The sequence below is a fragment of the Lipotes vexillifer genome, unplaced genomic scaffold (assembly GCF_000442215.2).
Source record: "Lipotes vexillifer unplaced genomic scaffold, Lipotes_vexillifer_v1.1 scaffold721, whole genome shotgun sequence".
Taxonomy (NCBI): domain Eukaryota; kingdom Metazoa; phylum Chordata; class Mammalia; order Artiodactyla; family Lipotidae; genus Lipotes; species Lipotes vexillifer.
The window spans coordinates 335,551-345,475 of NW_006778284.1; the positions used below are offsets into that span (position 1 = coordinate 335,551).

Here is a 9,925-nt window from a genome sequence, read left to right on the forward strand (position 1 = left end):
CAACAAGAGAGGCCGCGAGAGTGAGAGGCCCGCGCACCGCGATGAAGAGTGGCCCCCGCTCACCGCAACTAGAGAAAGCCCTCGCACAGAAATGAAGACCCAACACAGCCAAAAATAAATAAATTAATAAAATTTTTTTTAAAAAGAATGGTATAGATCTAATTTGTATTAATAAAAAGGGATATCCATTTACAGTGTGGAGTAAACAACAAACAAACAAAAAACCTCAGAATAGTTTATAGACTATGGATAATTTGCCATAATATTTTTCACATAGGGTATCTCCCAAACATTTCTGATCATGCATTTTTGTTTTAAACTGTTAGGAAATTCATAGGAATTCTATGCTAATATTTTCATTTTAAAATCATAATAAAACATAAGATATCAACTGGCTTAAGTTGGGAGGTTTTAAATATCTATATACACCTTAATTTATTTTACTGAGAGTGAACCTCATGGGAAGAGCAAGTTAATAATATGCGTAAGCTGATGAAGGGTTGGTCCCTATTGGTAGGTACAAAAGAATATTTTCTTCCAGTTGTCTACATGCCTTCTATAGAGATTAGAAGAATTCTGGCTGAAGTTTTAGCATCCCCGTCTGTAACTGATACATAAAATATTCCTCTGATTGTGTAAATTAAGTCTTCCAAGAATTAGAGATAATCCATTTCTAAAGAGCTTATTAAGAATTTTTTTCAAAAAAAAAAAAGAATTTTTTTCAGCCTCTGCTGGGTTTTAGTAATTAAGAAAGAAGAAAAAATTCAGTCTATATTCCATCTGTATTTAGTCTGCAAGTATAAAGAACCATAGACCCCTTAAAAGTCACATTTTCATTTTCTTAACAACTATTTTCTAATTGCACCCTTGAAATATATCCCATTAAATTGTTTGATGCTCCTTGGAAAAGGACCTATGTTATGTGATACATTCCTTTTGGACCTTAATACCAAGGAAATTGTCTCTGGAATAATTTCCTTATGTAATTTACTGAGTTTTCCTTTTTGATTTGATGATTAGGAAGCTCAGTGTTAATATTTCAAACTTGCCTATAGTAACTGCGTTAGGCTATGTGGTAGGTGTTTTCCTATTCTACTTTCACTGATTCTAATTTGTTTTAATTTAAACTTTTCTGTATGTGTCTCATAAACTATTTCATTCTTTATGGAAACTTTTATAATTTACATCTTACCTATTTATGAACAACTGGTCATTATTTTAATACCTATCATTTCTCATGGATTTATAAAAATGGTGTCTCCTGCACACTTGAGTGATACAGGGAAAAGTTATTTTATTCTCTCCAGGCAAGACATGAAAAAGGAAAGTAAATAAACTAGCATTACTGCATACCTACCATGTGATAGGCACTGTCATAGGCAGTTTTTAGCATACATTATCTTTTTATCCCTTTAACAGTCTTGTGAAATAAGATCCTACATTTCGATATGTTAAGTGATTTGCCGTCACACTGTTATTTAGGAGTGGACCTCAAATTCTGATTCTTTAAATCATGCTTTCTCCATTGTATTATAACCACCTCCAAATTTTATTACTGCTAGAGTCATCAGCAGCTGCACCTTTAAAGCATTTTTCTAGGGCAGTACCTCTCAAACATTAATGTACAGATGAACCACCTGAGGATCTGGTTAAAATGCAGATTCTGATTCAGTAGGGCTGGGGAAGGGCCTGAGCATCTGCACTTCTAACTGCATGCAGTTGGTGCTGATGCTGATTCTGCTGATCCTGGGCCACACTGAGTAGCAAATTTTCAGAGTGTGTTAACACCACGGTTATCTAAGTAGTTACTATGTCAAAGGTATGAAATTGAACAGATGCAGTATTTCTAAAATTGCCAACAGGGCTTCCCTGGTGGCGCAGTGGTTGAGAGTCCGCCTGCCGATTCAGGGGACACGGGTTCGTGTCCCGGTCCGGGAAGATCCCACGTGCGGGCCTGTGAGCCATGGCCACTGAGCCTGCGCGTCCGGAGCCTGTGTTTCACAACGGAAGAGGCCACAATTTAGCCACATACTGCTAAATAAATTAATAAATAAAATAAAATAAACTTATTTAATTTATTTATTATTTAATTAATAATTAAATTAAATTTAAATTTATAATTTAATTAATTAATTAAAATAAAATAAAATTGCCAACAAAATAATCAACGAATGCAGCTGAAACCTCACACCTAGCCTCACAATGGGACTCAAACCCAATCACACCTCACATGGGATTCGAACGTAGCCGAAAGTCAGATTGGGACTTGAGCCCACGGGCTAGGACTGAAACCCACGTCTTTTAATTAAAATCACTCACGTGGTGTCCGGACTTACTGAAGCTCAGATTCTTTTATATATATATATCTATATATATATAGATAGATATATATAGATATATATAGATATATATACACACATACATATACATATATATGTATATGTATATGTATGTGTATATATATATCTATATATCTCTATATATAGATATATAGATATATATAGGCTGCGTTGGGTCTTCGTTGCTGTGCAGGCTTTCTCTAGTTGTGGAGAGCAGGGGCTACTCTTTGTTGGGGTGCACGTGGTTCTCTTTGTGGTGGCTTCTCTTGTTGCAGAGCATGGGCTCTAGGCACGCGGGCTTCAGTAGTTGTGGCACGTGGGCTCAGTAGTTGTGGCTCACGGGCTCTAGAGTGCAGGCTCAGTAGTTGTGGTGCAGGGGCTTAGTTGCTCCACAGCATGTGCGATCTTCCTGGACCAGGGCTCAAACCCATGTCCCCTGCATTGGCAGGCGAATTCTTAACCACTGCACCACCAGGGAAGTCCTGAAGCTCAGGTTCCTTATGTCTCAGCACAGAAGGAATTCAGTGAGAGGCAAAGTGACAGGCAAGTAGATTTATTAATATAGGACTCTTGTGAGGGATACAAGCAGGCAGCCAAGGGGACTCTGCCCTGAGAACTAAGTGGGAAAGCAGATTTATTCAGGGAGATACACACTCCACAGACAGAGTGTGGGCCATTTTTATGACCTGGGTAATTTCATAGGCTAACAAGTGGGAGGATTATTCCAACTATTTTGGAGAAGGCACAGAGATTTCCAGGTATTGGGCCACAGCCCACTTTTTGACCTTTTATGGTCGGCCTTGTAACTGTCCTGGCACCTGTGGGTGTGTCATGTAGCATACTAATGTATTACAATGAGCATATAATGAGGCTTAAGGTCTACTGAAAGTCGAATCTTCTGCCATCTTGGGCCAAATCAGTTCTAACCAGTTTATGTCTTATCCTCAATGGCTGTGTCATTCTTTTAAAGGTAGTGCCCTGCCCCCTTCCCTCCTGTTTCACAACTGTGTGCAGTGACTATATACAACTTAGAGAATCCTGAGGCTTTGCTTCCTGTGTATAACAGCCTTATGTGGGGTGGTATTACTCCCAAAGCAGACGATTCTTCAGATAACTAGAGGAAAAATCTAGTCAACTGAAAAAACCTCATTTCCTAATCATGTTGGTTAAGTATATTCTTTTCCAAGCCTGCCAGATTTCTGGATGAATCCAGCATTCATACAGATGACTCGTGATACCCTAAGCTCCAATCTTTATTATCTTCCCTCTATTTCAGCCACCCTAGCAGTATGGGAGATTAGAGACACAGAATAACCCTCACACACACACACACACACACACACACATACACACAAACCTGCATAGAACATGAGAAACATCTGTTCAAATACATTATTGAGCTAGCAAAAAGTTAAGGAACACTCAGAGGCCAAAGCCAAGTGAAAGCAGGAATTTGGAGAGGAAAACAAGCACAAAAGGAAGATTTTTATAGGGGGTGGAGGGTATCTTCTAAATTCTGGTGACCTTGAACTAGAGTTCTAATGGTCATGAAGGATATGGGAACAGGAAACAAGGCCAAGACCCCAGCCAAGGTAGGGAGTCTAATAGGAGATCCTCACAAACAAACTAGGACACCTTACCTGTCTTGACCTTGTCTCTAGATAGAAGGGAAGGAAAAGCTACCCAAATAATTTGCAAATACAAGCAAAGATTCGTGGCCCAATTCAAACTACCCTTTTTTTTTCTTTTTTTTTTTTTTTTTTTTTGCGGTACATGGGCCTCTCACTGTTGTGGCCTCTCCCGTTGCGGAGCACAGGCTCCGGACACACAGGCTCAGCGGCCATGGCTCACGGGCCCAGCCGCTCCGCGGCATGTGGGATCTTCCCGGACCGGGGCAGAAACCCGTGTCCCCTGCATGAGCAGGTGGACTCTCAATCACTGCGCCACCAGGGAAGCCCTCAAACTACCTTTTGTTAGGAGATAATTCTTCATGACTCTGTCAAGTTTCTGTACATCTTGTGAGCAGAGGTACTGACTGTCTTTTCAACAGTTTATATAGTGAGCAGTCTTGGAGGATAATGATGGCACCTCCCTCTGGAGACAGATTTGCTTACAACCTTGGAAGATAGCCATAATGTCTGCCTCTGGGAAAAAAGGCAGTCATGCTTACTACCCATTATAAAATATCCATGTTCTGTAAGTTCTGTGTTCCTTTCCTGTAGTGAGACCTACTGCATGTATAGATGTCACCTAGCCCACTTCATGTGCCCTGTGGGAATTGGGACTTGGGGAACCAACACAAATGCTGACACTCTGTTATTGGTTTGAGTAATAACCTGCCCTTAGTCTCTGTCACAAGAGTAGCATGTCTTCTGCTAAAATCCATGCAACTATGGCAGGCTAACTATGGCAGGCAAAATCTCAGACCTTTCACAGTTCTTAATGTCTAGGTGGCCCCAAACACTTTATGCAGAAATTTTATTTTAAATTGGTCCTAGGTTGGTAGTACCCATAGACAGCTAGTATAAGCAAAAGAAAATCCTCTCTAGAGAACACCCTTAAACTCAGGCCTCAAACATTTCCCACAGATAATGTAAAGGAACCATGAGCTTTTAGTCAATTTATAAAACACACAAGAAAAAAAGGTATGATGAGTTAGAAGCAATTTCAGAAAAGCTTCAGATATTAGAATTGCTACAGAATATAAAATAAATATGTTTAACATCTTTAAAGAAATAAAAGATAAGGTTGAAAATTTGAGTAAGAAACAAGAGGTTGTTAAAAAATGACCAGTCAATTTGCAAAGGAACCAAATAAGACCTCTAGAAATGAAATATATAATTGTTGAAGTGAAAATTTTAATGAACGGGTTAAACATCATTAGAAATGTAGCTGAAAAGAGAACTAGTACACTGGAAAATAGATCTAAAGAAAATTACCCAGAATGTAATAGAGAGCAAATATGAAAGCAAGATTACAAGCCATGAAAGATAGAGTAAGAAGGCTGATATATGTTGAATCAGAGTCCAGAAGAATGAAGAGGAAATATTAAAGTGATAATGGCTGAAATTTTTCCAGAATTGGTGAAAGAAACTGTTAGTTTCCTACCACAATGTAACAAATTACCATAACTTAATGGCTTAAGACAACACAAATTTATTATCTTACAATTCTGTAGGTGAAAAGTCCAATTCAAGTCTCATTGGGCTAAAATCAAGATGTTGGTAGGTCTGTGTTCCTTTTTGGAGTCTCTAGTAGAACATCTGTTTCCTTGACCTTTGCAGTTTCTAAAAGCTGCCTATATTCCTTGGTTCCTGGCCCTCTTCCTCCATCTTCAAAACCAGCAACAGCAGGCCAAGTTTTTCTCATATCACATCATTTCTGACCCTTCCTTTTCTGCCTCCCTTTTCCATAATGAAGGACCTTTGTGATTATATTGGGCTCACCTGGATAATCCAAGATCATCTCTCTATTTTATTTTATTTTATTTTTATTTATTTATTTTTTTAAATTAGTTTATTTATTTATTTATGGCTGTGTTGGGTCTTCGTGTCTGTGCGAGGGCTTTCTCCAGTTGCAGTGAGCGGGGGCCACTTTTCATCGCGGTGCATGGGCCTCTCACTATTGTGGCCTCTCTTGTTGCGGAGCACAGGCTCCAGACGCACAGGCTCAGTAGTTGTGGCTCATGGGCCCAGTTGCTCTGCGGCATGTGGGATCCTCCCAGACCAGGGCTCAAACCCGTGTTCCCTGCACTGGCAGGCAGATTCTCAACCACTGCACCACCAGGGAAGCCCATCTCTCTATTTTAAAGTCATCTAATTAGCAATCTTATTTTCATCTGCAACCTTAATCCATCTTTGTAAGGTAACCTAACATATTCATAGATTCTGAAGATTAGAACATGGACATCTTTGAGGGTTTATTAATCTGCCTACCATAGACATTAATCTACATGTCTAAGAATCCCAATAAATTTTAAGTAGAATAAAAAGGATCTATGCCTAGTCAAAATCCATACTTCGTCATGTCATAATGAAACTTCAGAATGCCAAAGACAAAGAGAATATATGAAAACAGCCAGGGAGAAGAGAGATTTCCTACAAGTGGACAATAATTATACTAATAGTTGACCTAACACAACAACTCAAGTCAAAGACAAAAGAATATCTTTATTCTTTTAAGAACAAATAATAGTCAACTTACACTTATTTACCCAAAAATTGTATTTTAAGAACAAGTGATGGGGAGGGGATAAATTGGGAGATTGGGATTGACATATATACACTAATATGTATAAAATAGATAAGTAATAAGAACCTGCTGTATAAAAAATAAATAAAATTCAAAAAACAAAAACCCTTTGGGTGACTTTGATTGCTGATTTTCAGAAGTGTTTTGTATGTGTTTTATGGGGGAAAGAGAAGGAACTCTTAAATAAATCTAAAAAAATAAAAAGAACACACGATAAACAATTTTCTAACCAAGTATAAACTCAGAATTTTCCAGTCAAAGACACCCAAGATCTTCTAAAGGGCACACCACACTAGGCTGAAATTAAGCACACATGGATCTGAGATGCAGGAAAGAATGATGAAAAAAGAAACTGCAGAATATGCATTAGCCAGACTTTTACTACAATGTGCTGCATAATAAACCACACCATAAATTTACCAACAATAAGCATTTATTCTCATACTTACTGGTCTGCAGACCCACTATGGTTTAGCTGATCTAGGTTGCCTCAGCTCTGCATCAAGCTTCAGGCTGCAGGTTGGGCTCAGGCTTGCTTTTCTTGTCTCATTCTGGGTGCAAGGGCTGAAGGGGAAGTAACTATTGTTAACCAGTGTGTGTATCTCCCACCAGATTGCAAGTACTTTGGGGAATGGCGAGGAGCATACTTTATTCACTATGGAATTCCTGGTAGCTTGTACTTTGCCTAATACCAATTCAAGAAGTTTTTGCTAAAGAAATGCATAAATCAACCATAATTGCCATTATGAATTGTAAGTATGTTACAGTTATGGATTGCATTCATAATTGCCAAAGAGCCCAGCAAGTGTTAGTACTTAATACATGTCCAATAATATATTCCAGCACTTTAAAAGAAAGAGAGAGGCACTTCCCTGGTGTTCCAGTGGCTAAGACTCTGCACTCCCAATGCAGGGGGCCTGGGTTCGATCCCTAGTCAGGGAACTAGATCCCAAGCACTGCAGCAAAAAAGATCTCGCGTGCCACAACTAAGACCCAGTGCAGCCAAATAAGTAAGTATTAAAAAAAAAAAAAAGGAAGGAGAGAGGGAGGGAAGAAAGGAGGAAAAAAGAAAGGAGAGAATTTGATAGATGTTTAAAGTAAATGTATCTAAAATGACCTGTACTTACCTACTAAACCTTTCAGTTCACTTGGCCTGTTGATAACAAAATAATTTTCTATTGTTAACATGGCCTTTTGAAGATAGGTCTCCAAAATACAGAGACAACTTTTAAGTTGAAGTATAGTTGATTTACAATGTTGTGTTAATTTCTGCATTACAGCAAAGTAATTCAGCTATACATATATATACATATTCTTTTCCATTATGGCTTATTACAGGATATTGAATATAGTTCCCTGTGCTATACAGTAGGTCTGTATCTGCTTTATATATAGCAGTTCGTATCTGTTAATTCCAAACTCCTAATTTATCCCTCTTCCATCCCCTTTCCCCTTTGGTAACCGTAAGTTTATTTTCTATATCTTTGAGTCTGTTTCTGTTTTGTAAATAAGTTCATTTGTGTAATATTTTAGATCCCACCTGTAAGTGATATCATATGGCATTTGTCTTTCTCTTTCTGATTTACTTCACTTAGTATGACAATCTCTAGGTCCATTCATGTTGCTGCAAATGGCATTATTTCATACTTTTATATGGCTGAGTAGTATTCCATTGTGTATATATATCACATATTATTTTTTAAAACCAGCTTCATTCACTTAATTTTTCTCATATAAAACTATGTGGTGGCTACAGCTGGAGCCTGGGTCCTCTGCAGGGAAACTCTGGTATGGGTCTTTACAAGATGGTCAGTGAATTCCTGATATGGAGACCTGGTGAACACCGTCTCTTTCCAGAGATCCAGAGTGAGATAACTGTAGGTCTTGGAATGGCATCAAAAGTGGCCTTGGGGGCTTCTCTGGTGGTGCAGTGGTTGGGAATCCACCTGCCAATGCAGGGGACATGGGTTTGAGCCCTGGTCCGGGAAGATCCCACATGCCGTGGAGCAACTAGGCCCATGCGCCACAACTACTGAGCCTGCACTCTAGAGCCCATGAGCCACAACTACTGAGCCCACATGCTACAACTGCTGGAGCCCTCACACCTGAGGCCTGTGCTCCGAAGCAGGAGAAGCCACAACAATGAGAGGCCCGTGCACCACAATGAAGGGTGGCCCCCACTTGCCGCAACTAGAGAAGGCCCACACGCAGCAGCAAAGACCCGATGCAGCCAAAAATTAATTAAATAATAAATTTTTAAAAAATTTTTTTAAAAAGTGGCCTTGGTGAAGTTGCCTAGTGTGGTGGTGCAGCTCCTGGCAGAGGTGTAGCAGTCATTAATTCTGGCCATCATCAGTAGCTCCTTGGGCACAGGGGCTGAGATGATGCCAGTGCCCCTGGGAGCAGGGATGAGGCACACCAGCACAGAGCCACAGTGGCCAGTCACCCTGTAAGGGACGGTATGGGGCTTGGCTCATCTTGTTCCCTCAGTAGCATCGCCACACATGGACGATGGAGAGCTTGGCCATAGTGATGGCCTCATGGGTGGCAGTGGCTACCTCCTTACAGCACTTGACACCCAAACCAACATGTCCATTGTAATTCCCAATGGCGACAAATGCCTTGAGCCTGGTCCACTAGCCAGCACGGGTGTGATTTTACACAGGCATAATCTTCAAAACCTCGTCCTTGAGGGATGCCCCCAAGAAAAAGTCAATGATCTCAGATTCCTTGATGGACAGAGAGAAGAGATAGATCTTCAGGGACTTGATCTTCATGTCCTTGAGCAGGCGGCCCAGCTTGGTGATGGAGAGCCACTCCCTTTTGGCTCCTTGTCCTCAGCCTTGCCTCCGTGAGCTCTGCGTTCTCTGCCCCCACTGAGACCTGGGCCACAACCCCAGGCCCAGACGCTGCTACCAAAGCCTCTTCAGAAGACACTGGGGCCTCCCATTCCAGGGCCCCGGGGCCTCTGGGCCCTCCCGCAGCACTGCCGTCATCCACCATTTGGTGTTTTTACAGCGAAGAAGCTATACCACATCTTCTCTATCCATTCATCTGTGGATGGACATTTAGGTTGCTTCCATGTCTTGGCTATTGCAAATAGTGCTACTATGAACATCGGGGTGCATGTATCTTTTCGAATTTGAGTTTTCTCCAGATACATGCCCAGGGGTGGGATTGCACGATCATATGGCAACTCTGTTTTTAGATATTTAAGGAACTTCCATAATATTTTCCATAGTGGCTGCACCAATTTACATCCCCACCAACAGTGTAGGAGGGTTCCCTTTTCTCCACACCCTCTCCAGCATATTTTATTTGTAGACTTTTTTTTT

General features: G+C 40.4%; 1 pseudogene; it reads right to left on the reverse strand.

The window, feature by feature from the left end:
- Nucleotides 1-8,329: 8,329 nt before the first annotated feature.
- On the reverse strand, nucleotides 8,330-9,593 carry LOC103089241 (40S ribosomal protein S2-like; annotated as a pseudogene).
- Between the last annotated feature and the right edge of the window lie 332 nt (nucleotides 9,594-9,925).